Source organism: Lithobates pipiens, unplaced genomic scaffold, assembly GCF_037356315.1.
Source record: "Lithobates pipiens isolate NorthernLeopardFrog02 unplaced genomic scaffold, aLitPip1_a1.2 Scaffold_8, whole genome shotgun sequence".
Classification (NCBI taxonomy): Eukaryota; Metazoa; Chordata; class Amphibia; order Anura; family Ranidae; genus Lithobates; species Lithobates pipiens.
Genome location: NW_027507903.1, coordinates 470,486,713 through 470,500,975, shown reverse-complemented (window position 1 = coordinate 470,500,975; position 14,263 = coordinate 470,486,713).

Below are 14,263 nucleotides of genomic sequence, written 5' to 3'. Positions count from 1 at the left end.
TTGGTCCGTTCGCGCCAAATTCGTGTGGCGCTCACGGCCCACAATGCACTGCGATGGCGCAGTGCATTGCTGGCTCATGATTGGCCAAGCATGCACTGTGACCCCGCATGCTTGGCTAATCGCAGCGCCAGCAGCGAGGAGAGCCATGATTGGCCACAGGCAGGATGCCTGTGGCCAATCATAGCTCAGGCTGTGTAGTGCACGCCCCACACTATATAAGGCCGCCAGCGCGGCGGCCTTGTGTAGTGTGTTGGCATCTGAAGCAGTGGGTGTTCTGTGTACCTTCAACACAGTACACACCGATCGTTTTCGGCCGATTTTCGATCTTGCTGTTGTGTAGTGGTTATTGTCTGCGTGCCCTGACCGCAGTATACACCGCTATATTCACCTCACCTATATAGCTAGTGATCTATCTTTTATAATAGAGATTGCAGTCAGTAGTGTTAGGAGATAGTGCGTGCTGTCTGTGTGCTCTGTACCCAGTACATACCGCTATATCCACCTACATAGCTGTTCTCTATTTGAGCCCACTTGCCATCTGCAGGAGTTATTGGAAGTTGTGTGTGCCTCCAGCACAGCACAGTATACATCTGTATATACCCCTTTATCTCTGGTGTTCTATAATAAAGGCATCTGCAGGAGTTAGTGGGTGTTCTGTGTACCTTCAACACAGTACACACCGATCGTTTTCGGACGATTTTCGATCTTGCTGTTGTGTAGTGGTTGTTGTCTGCGTGCCCTGACCGCAGTATACACCGCTATATTCACCTCACCTATATAGTGATCTATCTTTTATAATAGAGCTGGCAGTCAGTAGTGTTAGGAGATAGTGTGTGCTGTCTGCGTGCTCTGTACCCAGTACATACCGCTATATCCACCTACATAGCTGTTCTCTATTTGAGCCCACTTGCCATCTGCAGGAGTTATTGGAAGTTGTGTGTGCCTCCAGCACAGCACAGTATACATCTGTACATACCCCTTTATCTCTGGTGTTCTATAATAAAGGCATCTGCAGGAGTTAGTGGGTGTTGTGTGCCTCTAGCACAATATACACTACCCAACTGCTTTTTTACCCAACTCCCTTCAGGCCATTACCATGTCTGGAAGGCCAGCAAGGAGAGGCAGACAGGCGCGAGCCAATAAAAGAGGGCAAGCAGGCTCTGTGTCTAGAGACAACAGTGCTGTTCGTGGACGCGGTGCATTGTCATCAGCACGTGGCCATGGGACACGCTTGTCCTTCTTTTCGGCAGCTGGACATGTTGAGCCGCAACATGCCAACGACTTGGTAGAGTGGATGACCAAGCCCTCTTCATCCTCCTCATCCTCTCTCACCCAGTCTCAGGGTACTAGCAAAGCAGCTGCCAACGCATCGTCTTCCCTCCTCTCAATGTCATCATCAGTGACTTCTTCCCTAGACCCACCACGTCCTCCTGAGGAGTCTCCTGAACTCTTTGAGCACAGTGTTGGGTACATGCTCCAGGAGGATGCCCAGTGTTTTGTGGGCTCTGATGATGACACTCAGCTAGAGGAAGGCAGTAGCGTGAGCGCAGAGAGAGGGGATGCTCAAGAAGGACAGCAATCTGGCAGTCATGTTCCACAAGCTGCAGCATACTGCCAGGTTTGCTACAGCGATGAAGAGGGAGGGGATGATGAGGGCACTGACTCCACATGGGTGCCTGGAAGGAGAGAGGAGGAGGAGGAGGAGGAGGAGGAGGCACATGTCCAACGAGGCAGGATGCCCTCCGGGGGCCAGCTTAGGGGCAGCACACCGACTGAATCACACCGCAAAGCTCCGCCTGTGCAGAGCGCTGCCTCTGCGCGTTATTCTAAAAGTTCTTTGGTGTGGGCCTTTTTTGAGACGAGTGCATCAGATCGCACCACTGCTATTTGCAACATATGTCTCAAGCGTATCTCACGTGGCCAAAACATCAGCCGCTTGGGCACCACATGCTTTACCAGACATATGTTGACCTGCCATGCAGCTCGTTGGCAAGCGTACCTCAAAGACCCACACCAAAGAACAAAGCGGACCTCTCCTTGCTCCTCATCAGCTGGCATCTCCAACCCCACTAGACCTTCAGTCCTCTCTAAAACCTGCTCTGAGAGGAATGAAGGTGTAGAATTAGGTGTGTCACAGCCAAGTGCTTCCGGGAACTCTGCTAGCGGTACACCCACGTCCGATTATAGCAGGCAAATGTCCCTGCCCCAGCTGCTGGACCGGCGAAAGAAGTTCACTCCCAGCCATCCACATGCCCAGCGGTTGAATGCTAGCTTGGCTAAATTGCTAGCACTTCAACTGCTGCCTTTTCAGTTGGTAGACTCGGCCCCCTTCCGTGAGTTTGTACAATGTGCGGTTCCTCAGTGGCAGGTCCCCAAACGCCACTTTTTCTCACGGAAGGCGATTCCGGCTCTCTACCGGCATGTGGAAGGCAATGTCCTTGCCTCGCTGGACAGAGCGGTCAGCGGTAAGGTGCATATTACCGCTGACTCATGGTCCAGCAGGCACGGACAGGGACGTTACCTGTCTTTCACGGCCCATTGGGTCACTCTTCTGGCAGTTGGGAAGGATGCAGGACAAGGTGCAGTAGTGTTCGAGGTTGTTCCGCCACCACGCCTCCAAAATGCTACTATTGGTTGTGACACACCTCTCTCCTCCACCCCCTCCTCTTCTTCTTCCTCCATGGCCTCTTCCAGTGCTCTGTCCTCAGAACCAGCGGTGCTCCGTAGGCGTTCCAGGGGCTACGTAAGTACGCAGGCAAAACGATGCCATGCCGTGCTTGCGCTGGTTTGTTTGGGGGACAGGAGCCACACTGGGGCGGATGTTTTGTCAGCTCTGCAGGGGCAGGCCGAGAGGTGGTTGACGCCACGCCAGCTTAAGCCAGGAATGGTGGTTTGCGACAATGGCACCAACCTCCTCTCCGCCCTCCAACAGGGACAACTGACCCATGTGCCTTGTGTAGCTCACGTCCTTAACCTGGTGGTGCAGCGGTTCTTGGGCAGGTACCCCGGCTTACAGGATGTCCTGAAGCAGGCCAGGAAAGTCTGTGTGCATTTCCACCGATCATTTAATGCCTGTGCTCGGCTGGCTGAGCTCCAAAAGGAGTTGAACCTGCCCAAGAACCGCCTTATATGTGACATGCCCACCAGATGGAACTCAACATTGGCCATGCTGCAGCGGCTGCACACGCAGCAGAGGGCCATCAATGAGTACCTGTGCGACTACGGCACCAGGACAGGGTCAGGGGAGCTTTGTTTTTTCTCACCACGCCAGTGGGGCATGATCAGGGATGCATGCACTGTCCTGTCACCGTTTGAGGAGGCCACAAGGATGGTGAGCAGTGACAGTGCATGCATCAGTGACACTGTACCTCTTGTCCACCTCTTGGAGCATACGCTGCGTGGAATAATGGACAGGGCACTTGAGGCAGAACAGAGGCAGGAAGAGGAGGACTTCCTTGCCTCTCAAGGCCCCCTTTATCCAGACAGTGTTCCTGCTGTGCCACCCATCACACAGGAAGAGGATGAGGAGGAGGAAGAGGAGGAGGAGGATGATTGTGTCAGCATGGAGGTGGAGGCTGGCACTCAGCAGCAGCAGCAGCAGTCTTGTAGGGATGATTTACAGTCCCAAGAAACACGTGGACTTGTACGTGGCTGGGAGGAGGTAGCTGCGGATCATGTTGTCCTTAGTGACCCAGAGGACTCCGGACCGAATGCCTCAGCTAACCTATGCTGCATGGCCTCCCTGATCCTGCAAAGCCTGCGGAAGGATCCTCGTATTCTTCGGATCAAGGAGAGGGACCATTACTGGCTGGCCACTCTCCTTGATCCACGGTACAAGGGTAAGGTTGCCGACCTTATCTTGCCATCGCAGAGGGAGCAGAGGATGAGACATCTCCGGGAGGCCTTGCAGAAAGGTCTGTGCAACGTGTTCCCAGAGACTGGGAGGTTACAAACTCCTGGTCCTGGACAACGTGTTGCTGAGGCATCGGTCAGAAGGAGCGGTGGAGAAGGTGGCCATCTGACTGATGCTTTCAGACAATTTTTTAGTCCGCAGCCCCAAGGTATGATCGGTTCCAGCACCCATCGCCAGCGTCTGATTTACATGGTGCAGGAATACCTAGGGGTAAGGTCAGACTTGGACACCCTTCCCACCGAAAATCCTCTGGCTTACTGGGTCTTGAGGATGGATCACTGGCCAGAGCTTGCACAGTATGCAATTGAGCTACTGGCCTGTCCTGCATCCAGCGTTCTGTCGGAACGCACCTTCAGTGCTGCTGGTGGCTTTGTTACCGATCACAGGGTGCGCCTGTCCACCGAATCAGTTGATCGACTGACCTTCATCAGGATGAATCAGTCTTGGATCACCCACAGCTACCAAGCACCTGAAGCTGATGTAACAGAATATTTTTTTTTTGAAATATCACATCCCTTCAAGACTGCCTATGCTGATGCTGAGTGACTGTCCTGTTATGTTGATTATCTATCCTCTTCCTCCTCCGCTGATATGTTGGAAGAACATTTCTGGTTCTGGTTGATGCCATCAGCCCAATTTTTCTGCCCCTGTTTAACAGGGGCATTTAAGTACAATTTTTGATGCAATGCTTTGCAGCAGGGCTAATTCCTGCAATCAAACAAGAGTATATGGGAGAGGTTGCAGTGTGGTGGCACCAGCACCAGTGCCTAAGGCCCAATTTTTCTGCCCCTGTTTAACAGGGGCGTTTAATTACAATTTTTGATGCAATGCTTTGCAGCAGGGCTAATTCCTGCAATAAAACAAGAGTATATGGCAGAGGTTGCAGTGTGGTGGCACCAGCACCAGTGCCTAAGGCCCAATTTTTCTGCCCCTGTTTAACAGGGGCGTTTAAGTACAATTTTTGATGCAATGCTTTGTAGCAGGGCTAATTCCTGCAATAAAACTAGAGTATATGGCAGAGGTTGCAGTGTGGTGGCACCAGCACCAGTGCCTAAGGCCCAATTTTTCTGCCCCTGTTTAACAGGGGCGTTTAATTACAATTTTTGATGCAATGCTTTGCAGCAGGGCTAATTCCTGCAATAAAACTAGAGTATATGGCAGAGGTTGCAGTGTGGTGGCACCAGCACCAGTGCCTAAGGCCCAATTTTTCTGCCCCTGTTTAACAGGGGCGTTTAATTACAATTTTTGATGCAATGCTTTGCAGCAGGGCTAATTCCTGCAATAAAACTAGAGTATATGGGAGAGGTTGCAGTGTGGTAGCACCAGTGCCTAAGGCCCAATTTTTCTGCCCCTGTTTAACAGGGGCGTTTAATTACAATTTTTGATGCAATGCTTTGCAGCAGGGCTAATTCCTGCAATAAAACTAGAGTATATGGGAGAGGTTGCAGTGTGGTGGCACCAGCAACAGTGCCTAAGGCCCAATTTTTCTGCCCCTGTTTAACAGGGACATGTAATTACAATTCTTGATATAATATTTCACAGGAGGTCCCCTTCCTGTGCCCACCCAGAGTAACGGTGAGGACTTATAGTGTTGTGGCACCAGCACCACAACCACCAAAGGTCAATTTTTCTACCACTGTTCAACAATGGTATGTAATTACAATTCTTGATATAATCGTTCACAGCAGGGCGCTCCAGCGCCCACCAAGAGTCACTTTGAGGGCTTACAATGTTGTGGCAAAACCAACACCTTGTTCCGCCATTTCTGCAGAGCATATAGGGCAGGCCCCTACTTTCAAACATCCAATTTACAAACATCTCCTACTTGCAAACGGAAGGAGACAACAGCAAGTGAGATGAAAAAAGATGGACGACAAAACAAATTATACAGGGGTGATAACCCTTCCCTATGTTTTCCAAAAAGCTTAAAAATAGTTTTTTTGACTGGAGCTACACTTTAAAAATGTACCAGTTGAAAATTACAAACAGATTCAACTTAACACAACAAACCTACACAGTCCCTGTCTTGTTTGCACCGCCTGTATACTGCTGTTCTGAGTATATAGGGCCTGGGGGCCACACGCATTTCCTTTTTTTAATATGGGTACGGGGTTCCCCTTAATATGCGTACAAGACCTAAAGGGGCTGGTAATGGGCAGGGAGGGCTACCCATGCCATTTTTCTCAATGATTTTCAACCATATTGCAGGAACCAGATATAACATTAAAACCGCAAGCAGTTTTAAATGGCATACTACTGACACCCCCCAGGCACCATATTTAAAGGAATATTTCACTTTTTTTTTCACTTTAATCGTCATTAAAATCAGTGCTCCCGCCAAAACGGCCATTTTTAAAAACATTTTAGGCATTGACCCATGTCCCCTGGGGCAGGAGCCAGGTCCACAAACCCTTTTTAGGACAGTATCTTGCATATTAGCCGTTAAAATTAGCACTTTTCATTTTGAACGTTCGAGTCCCATAGACTTCAATGGGGTTCTAAAGTTCGTTCGAATTTGGGGTCCGTTCGAAAGTTCTGGTGCGAACCGAACCGGGGGTGTTCGGCTCATCCCTAGTTATAACCTTATTGTTAAAGGGGGCTTCTCTATTCTGATAAGCCTCCCTGTCTGCAGACCACCACAACCATTTCTAAATTCTAGAAGAGAGAGGAGAAGAGAGGTGGAGCTGCCTGGGGTGTTCTAAGGAGCCCTGACCAATCCCCAACCTGGATTCATACCTCCCAACTTTGTGAAACAGGAATGAGGGACACCCATTAGCAAAAGTATGAAGGCATAGGACACACCCCCTGCCACACCCCCATTAAAGGAGCATTACACAAATAAAATGATTGGTTAAACCCACAAGTGTTTTTTTTACCACTACTATTCCTTTATATTTGCCTTTAAAATTTACAAATGCAGCAATTTAGAAATTGGATGAAAAGGTTTAGCACTGGGAAACACTTTTTAATAGATAAGTAGTGCATTTTATATACAGCTATATAGAACAGACCAAAATGAGGGACAAATGAGGAGGAAAGAGGGACAGAGGGACATTGTTGCAAATCAGGGACAGTCCCTCAAAATCAGGGACAGTTGGGAGGTATGTGGATCGGCAGGGGGTCCTCCTTAAATACCTAGGGTTAGTCCAGCTGGGGAGTTGGGTGGAAGAACTGAGGATGGAGTACTAGGCTGTTGGGGCCTTTGAGGTTTCTCCCATTCTGGGAAGGGTGACCTTGGGCCTGGGGACTCGAGTGCAGGACGGATCCTTTCAAAGAACCCATGAAAGAACTGAATAGGAGGCATGCCAGAGAGGAGTCAGAGAGGACAGCAGGAGATAGTACTGCCAGGCAAGTCATCAGGAGGGAACCACCGGTTTTTTGTGCAGCCAGGAGGGCTGGTGAGTGACATGAGCTATCGGGAGTACTGGAGAGGCATGCCAGAGAGGACCGAGAGGCAATAGTGAGAGCTGGGTGTGGAGCCAGTGAGGATTGCAATGTCACGGGCAGTGGAGTTGGGCAGCTGCATCCAGGAGGGCTGGCAGGGCATGAAGAGGGATTGCTGGGAGCAGTAGTCCACCATAGGACATCTAGCACTAAAGGACTTCCTATTCTATATTTTTGCTAGACTAAAAAGGGACCCGCTGTCCCTGCCTGCAAATGGCAACTTCTAGGGCCTGACTGAGTCAGTGTTGGGCCTAACCATGTGCTAGCTGTGCCTGGAGTCAAGTGTTGAGAGGGAGCGATAGTCTGCAAGCAAGTGTTGTGCGGGAGGAGTTTGAGGAAATGCTGTGTACAAGAGTGTACAGTACATAGTTCTGTCCCAAATTGACTGTTAGAAGATAATTCTACTGGACATCCAATATATCCTCATCCCTATCCAAATTCAAATCCCTCAATAAAAAAATCAAAAACAAGCATATGTGCAAACTCATGTGAACGGTGAGGTGCACATGGCAGGCCAGAAAGAAGTCTGGTTGGATGTTTTGGTATCGGCCCTCTCGGAGCCATTCAGCGGGAGTGCCGGGGCCCGCTGAGGAGTCTGGGAGGGGGTACTTAAACAGGTGTGGGTCACGTGTTCGGGGTTCCAGAGTTGTTCGTGAGACCCGTGTGGTCTGCTCTGGTTCCAGGAACGGGGTAGCCCCGTGAGGGGCAGGTACTTTATGAGTCACTTGTTGTTAGCCCCCTGACAATCAGCATCCCTTAGCTGGAACTGCCACATCTAGCAGTGATAGCAATACTGCTATTGTGATATTTACTGTAAATGCAGCATTTAACGGTAGTGAATTGACACTTTGCATATCACATGAGATTTTGAAAAACACAGAGAGAGACATTGGGCACAATTCACTAAGCGATAGTTTACCGCATCCCAGTGTAGCACCCTGGGGTTTAGTCAGGGATGCTCCTCACACATTTATGGTATTTGCCAGGGGTAGTTACCCTGGTGAATTGTTAAGAGATCTATTGTGTAGCGGCCACAACCGTTGCTGTGCGGCCTTGACTTGTTGGGCTTACCGGTTACCTTCTCCTGACCTGCTCCTCCACGTCTAGGGGTTCCCAGGGTTGATACCCAACGACTTGTACACTGACACAGATAAAGTCCTTTCAAAAAGGTTTATTTTGCAGTAGAACTTTCACAAACACAGTCTCTTAGGGAACAGAGGGCACAGGTGAAGAACTCAGGCACCTTGAACTGCAGACTTAGCAAAGTCTCTATTTCCACCCAGATAGTTGTCACTCGCAGCTGGGTACTTCAAGGCTGAAAAGATCTCTAGCCAGAGATCCTGGCAGTCAGCACGTTGACTCAAAACTTGAACAATCAACTGAGAGTATACAGGGACCTTTTTCCAACCGTACCTGGAACGTTTTTCCACTTCCTTTATGGTACTGGAAAATTGTGAATTCGTCAATGTCCTTCCCAACTCAGTAACCAGGCACTTCTCATGATGCCACTTGCCGGCCCTCCTCCGAAGAGTCCTCCTCCGGTCACTTCCACAAGCTGTGGTGTCCCTTCAAGCTGAGAGCACACCCGGACACTTTGAATCCTCCCTCAGTTACAGCGCCTCGGACCAGCAGGTTCCGAGACTCGGGAACAGACGGATCCCTACCCCAGACCATGCAGGTCTATCAGGGGCCACTGACAAGAACATGTTGCGGGATGTCGAACACCCCGTGACTGGGACCCTTCATGGGCCTACCCCGGTCCTGGAACCAGAGCAGACCACATGGGTCTCACGAACAACTCCGGAACCCCGAACACGTGACCCACACCTGTTTAAGTACCCCCTCCCAGACTCCTCAGCGGGCCCCGGCACTCCCGCTGATTGGCTCAGTACACCTCAGTATACCAATACATCCAACCAGACTTTGTTCTGGCCTGTCATGTGCACCTCACCGTTCACATGACCAGGAAGAACTTCTAAACACAGCCTGGCCAGACTGGTGTTAGGCCTACCTACAATAATTAACCCTCAGAACCTTTATTGTCCTGAGGTCAAAAACTAAATTTACAATGTGTGTGACATTTGATCCCAAATGTCATCCGCTACAATTGATTTCTCCCTAAACTTGACCTGGTTGTACTTTTCTCTTCTACCACTAGGTGGCCGGGCACATGTTGGTACTAGATATGAGAAGGACAACTCAAGATCAGGTTATATGGGGTATCTCAGCCAATGGGCAAGGGTTTTCTTGAATCCCTTGGCCTGCTGTGATGTGGACGGTGTCAGTAGTTTTGTTTTTATTTTTAATAATTGATTTTTTTTTTTACATTTTTTAATTTGTTTTTCATTTTTTTTTTCCACAAGGAGGGGGTTGGGGCAGTGGACAGTGGTGTCAGTAGTTTTTTTTATTTTTTACACTTTTTTAATTTTTTTTTTAATTTTTTTAAATATTTTTTGGGGGGCTTTGATGAGATATCAGGGGTCTAAACAGACCCCCGACATATCCCCTTTGATGCAGACAAAGGGACTGAGGACGCACATTCCCCAGTCCCTTTTTCGGCACTAAAGATGAATGAACAGGAGACAGAGGCTCCTGTTCATTCATAAACTGAGTAGCGTAAACACAGGTCTGGAGAAATAAAATCTCTTTTACATCTAAGAAGTGTCTGGCACCCAATAACTTTGTCTACCTTACACCCACTATGCCTCACAACCCACCACATAGATAAGGATGTCAGCTATCTTTGGCCTTGATCTCTCTATCTCATTAGACTGGACAAGGCCAGAGATCTTGCTACATGAGTATGCAGTTAAAAAAACGCACAGTTTTAAAAAAAAAACTGTGTATTTCACAACTAAACTCTCCTTAAAATCTCGCATTCATTATATTTACGAATTATACCTCCAATATTGCATGAAACCGTGTGGTAAGTTATCGCAAGCATCTCGCTTGTGTAAGTGCAAAGTTTAAGGCAGCCAACAATTTAATGATGGCTGGTATGGCATGGCTGCTCTGGGTTGAGGGCTTAAAGAGGAACTGCAGTCTGCTCACATAATTTGTAATAAAAACATCGTTGCCATTCTAAAGCTTCCCTCCAACCACTGCATATTATTTTATATGTAGCACTGACCCCCGAAGGAGCTTCAGATTTTATTGGGCTTACCGTTACCTCCGTCTAGGAGTTCCCATGGTAGATGGCCCAAAGAAATGCAGAAACTGACACTGCAACTTCTTTTGGGTTATTTATTTAGAAGATAACACAGTCTCTTATATGGAGGGTACAGGGTTAAGAGGAAAGAAAGTTCAGGTACTTTTTTTTTGGACTCCAAAAATAGAAAGTCTCTTATAGAAGAAATCCAGAGAATTACCGTTTCACAGCTGGATTCTGACAACCTCCGGATAGACCTCCTCTCACTAGGCCTAGAAGCCGGTAGGGTGTTAAGTAAAGCAAAGTCTCTGCCACAGACATGGATATAGAACGCTTGAGGAAAAGTCTCTGCCACAGACTTGGATATAACTGAGGGACGTAGACAATACGTTTAGAGAACTATCATACGGTACCAGTATCTCTCAGCTGGTCCGGCGATACCGTATGAATGTAGATCCATACCGTATGAATGTAGATCCATACTGTATGAATGTAGCTCCTTCAGAGAAACCAGCCTTACGCATGGCTGTGTCCCGAAAAGTCCTCCCCTGGATGCTTCTTCAGTTGCTGGGCCCCTCCTCAAATGAGATGGCACCAGACCACCCTTGGATCATTAGGGCCTCAAATCCATTCAGGCCTGTCACTGCGTTTGCTTCGCCTCGGGCTATCCAGCCCCGAGGCTCGGAATTGTATGGATCCGCACCCCATGCCAGGAGGGCCATGGGGGTTGGTCAGGATGACCAGGACCAAACAGACAGAAAATATCTTCTGGACCGGAACACCGAAGCATGTGATCTCAGTACCTTAAATACCACCTCCCAAAGTGCACAGCAGGAAAACACTCCCACTGGGCTGGTTCAGAGAAAAAGTGGCACTCAATACACCCAACTAGACTGCATTCTACCACTTGCTGGCGATGACAGCGACACCTGCAGCCAAGGAGAACTCATTGCAATCCAGCTAGACTGTACCGAAACCATAATTTAGCAAAATTAGCCCTAAAACCCAACTGGTTTCAGGAATATTAATTTTCAAAACATATAGCGCATGCTTGTCAGGAGCCGGCGCTACATTATATATATATATATATATATATATATATATATATATATATATATATATAATGTGATTCTGTACTTGCCAAATATGCTGCAGAAATCTCCCTTCACTGAGTCTGGCTGCAGCCATTTTAACTGTGGGCAGCTGAAGCTGCTGCCTGTTCACTTCCTGGATTTACACAGACACACAGAGGCCATCTCCAGCTTTGCAGCTCTCATTGGCCCTCTTATGACTAATACCCCCTCCCTTCCTGGCAAACTTTAATGAGAGTTGTGCAAGATGTCATAAGCCTAGGCTTTTTACCAGACAAGAAACAGGAAGTGGGCTGTATAAGGTATTTACTGGCAGAAAAAAAGTTTTACTATCCAAAGTTAAAACAACAAGGGGAGATCTAATAGATGGAAAGATGAAAAAAATGACTGAAGGTCCGCTTTAAATGGTAAGTGAACCTTTACAGAAAAATCTGTAAGGTGAACTTACACAGGTCCCCCTCCCCGGCCTGCTGACCTGCATGGCGGTGATCACCCGTTTTGAGTACCGGTATAGCCGCCTCACGGCTCCGGGGCTTAGAAATCCCTGGAGCTAAATCTCCCAAACGTACCCCGTCTGGAGGGATGTTTAGAAGCATTGTAATTACCGTATTTATAGGCGTATAACACACACTTTTTCCCCCTTAAAATCGGGGGAAAGTCGTGGGTGCGTGTTATACGCCGATCCCCACTGTCTGTGAGGCAAAAAGACCGAGCGCCGCCGAAAAATACAGAGCGGCGCCGAAAAAGACTGAGCCGTCTGCTCGGCTCCCCTCGTAGTCCCGCCTCCCTGCTGTTTCTGCGAGCGCTGCCGAAAAAGACCGAGCCGACGCTACTGTGTACTCGGCTCGGCTCAGCTTGCAGTCCCGCCCATACTGGGCGGGACTGCGAGCCGAGCCAAGCCGAATACACAGTAGCGTCGGCTCGGTCTTTTTCGGCAGCGCTGGCTCTCGCTCGGTCTGTCTCGGCGGCGGGATATTTAAACATGGAAGGCTGCAAACGGCGCTGGGCGAGCTAGAAATGACACTGGCAAGCTGCAAATGACACTCTGCAAGGCTGCAAACAGCGTGGGGCAAGCAGCAAATGACACTGATCATTCTGCAATGATGGGCAAGGCTGCAGATGCACACTGATAAGGCTGCATTGACGGGCATTTAAATGTAAGTTTTTTTTCCCCTTAAACTTCCCTCCTAAAACTTTTTTCCTTAAAATGCCCTCCTAAACTTGGGGTGTGTGTTATACGCCGGTGCGTGTTATACCCCGATAAATACGGTAGTCAGCGCCGTCACTTCCAATCAGAACCTGAGTAGCCCATCCTCTCAGCGGGGAAGAAGAGAGATGGCTGAGAGGATTTCTAAGTGCTGGAGCCGTGAAGTGGCTACACCAGGGTTCAGAATAGGCGACTGCCGCCATGCAGGTCACCAGGGGGGGTGATTTTTCTGTAAATGTGAACTTACACTTTAAGATACCCTATGAGTTGGGTATACAGCTCCATGATTAGTGCCTTGGATAAGCGGAACTTCTTCGGGGTATCAGCATCTGCAAATTTATCCAGCAATTTCCTTTATAAAGGACCACTCGAGATCTTCTCCTCCTCCTCTTCTACATTATTTTAAATTCCAGAAGACTGTATTCAAAGGGCTCCATCCTCTGTACTATGCCGTCTGCCAGCCTCCAGATTCTTGAGTAGAATCTTGCCGACATCTGTTCCAGCTTGTACTTTCCTGTCTATTTTTTGAAACCAATCATTTACCTCAAACCCAGAATCTGACCATTATCATAGTTATCGCAAGCTTGGACCAGTATTTAATTACCACATGCATTAATTCATTTATTTCCTTCTGTGAATTGATTTGAATGCCTTTTTATGTGGTATTTAACAAGCATTTTTAGTGTTTGCGCTAAATACCGCATATGAGCAATAGTGAATTGACCTTTTCATTATTGCATGCGCGGAGAGGCAGTTTTCAGGTGTTTTAGCGCCTGAAAACTGCCTCCTATGCCGCCTGAATGTAAAAGCCAGAGTGCTTTCACACTGGGGTGGTGCGCTTGTGGGACGTTAGAAAAAGTCCCGCAAGCAGCATCCTTGGGGCAGTTTGGGAGCGTTCCCACAACGGCCCTGCCCATTATAATGAATAATAAAGCACAGCAACACAGGCATTTTTAACCCCTTCTCCGGCCGCTAGCGGGGGTTGGAAAGGCGCCTCTAACGGCAGAAAAGCGCAGATTAAAAAGTGTTAAAGCACAACTAAAATGAGCTACAATTATGCGCTAACGCATTGGCAGCTCCAGTATGAAAGTGGTCTTAGTGAATTGTGCCGTTTGTCACAGACCATTACTAACCACTTGTACAATACGTTTTTGTGCCTGACAGTGAATGTACTACACTGCAGAATTTACTTTGGGACTTTGCAATGTTTTTATCTGTTGCTCATGAGTCTTATAATTTCATACTTTTTATTATGTAGCTACCCTGGCTAAAGAATGTCTGTGTCTCCCCCCTCCCAGTCACAGCAGTCATAAGGGGGAGGAGAAATCTGAGCATAGTGGAAAGCTTGTGCAAGTGTCTGAACAGCCCCTCCCATACAGCTATACAGAGAATGCAATGATTCATGGGACTTGTAGTTACTTATTAGCTCAGTGAACTACAGTCCCAGATGACATTGCCAG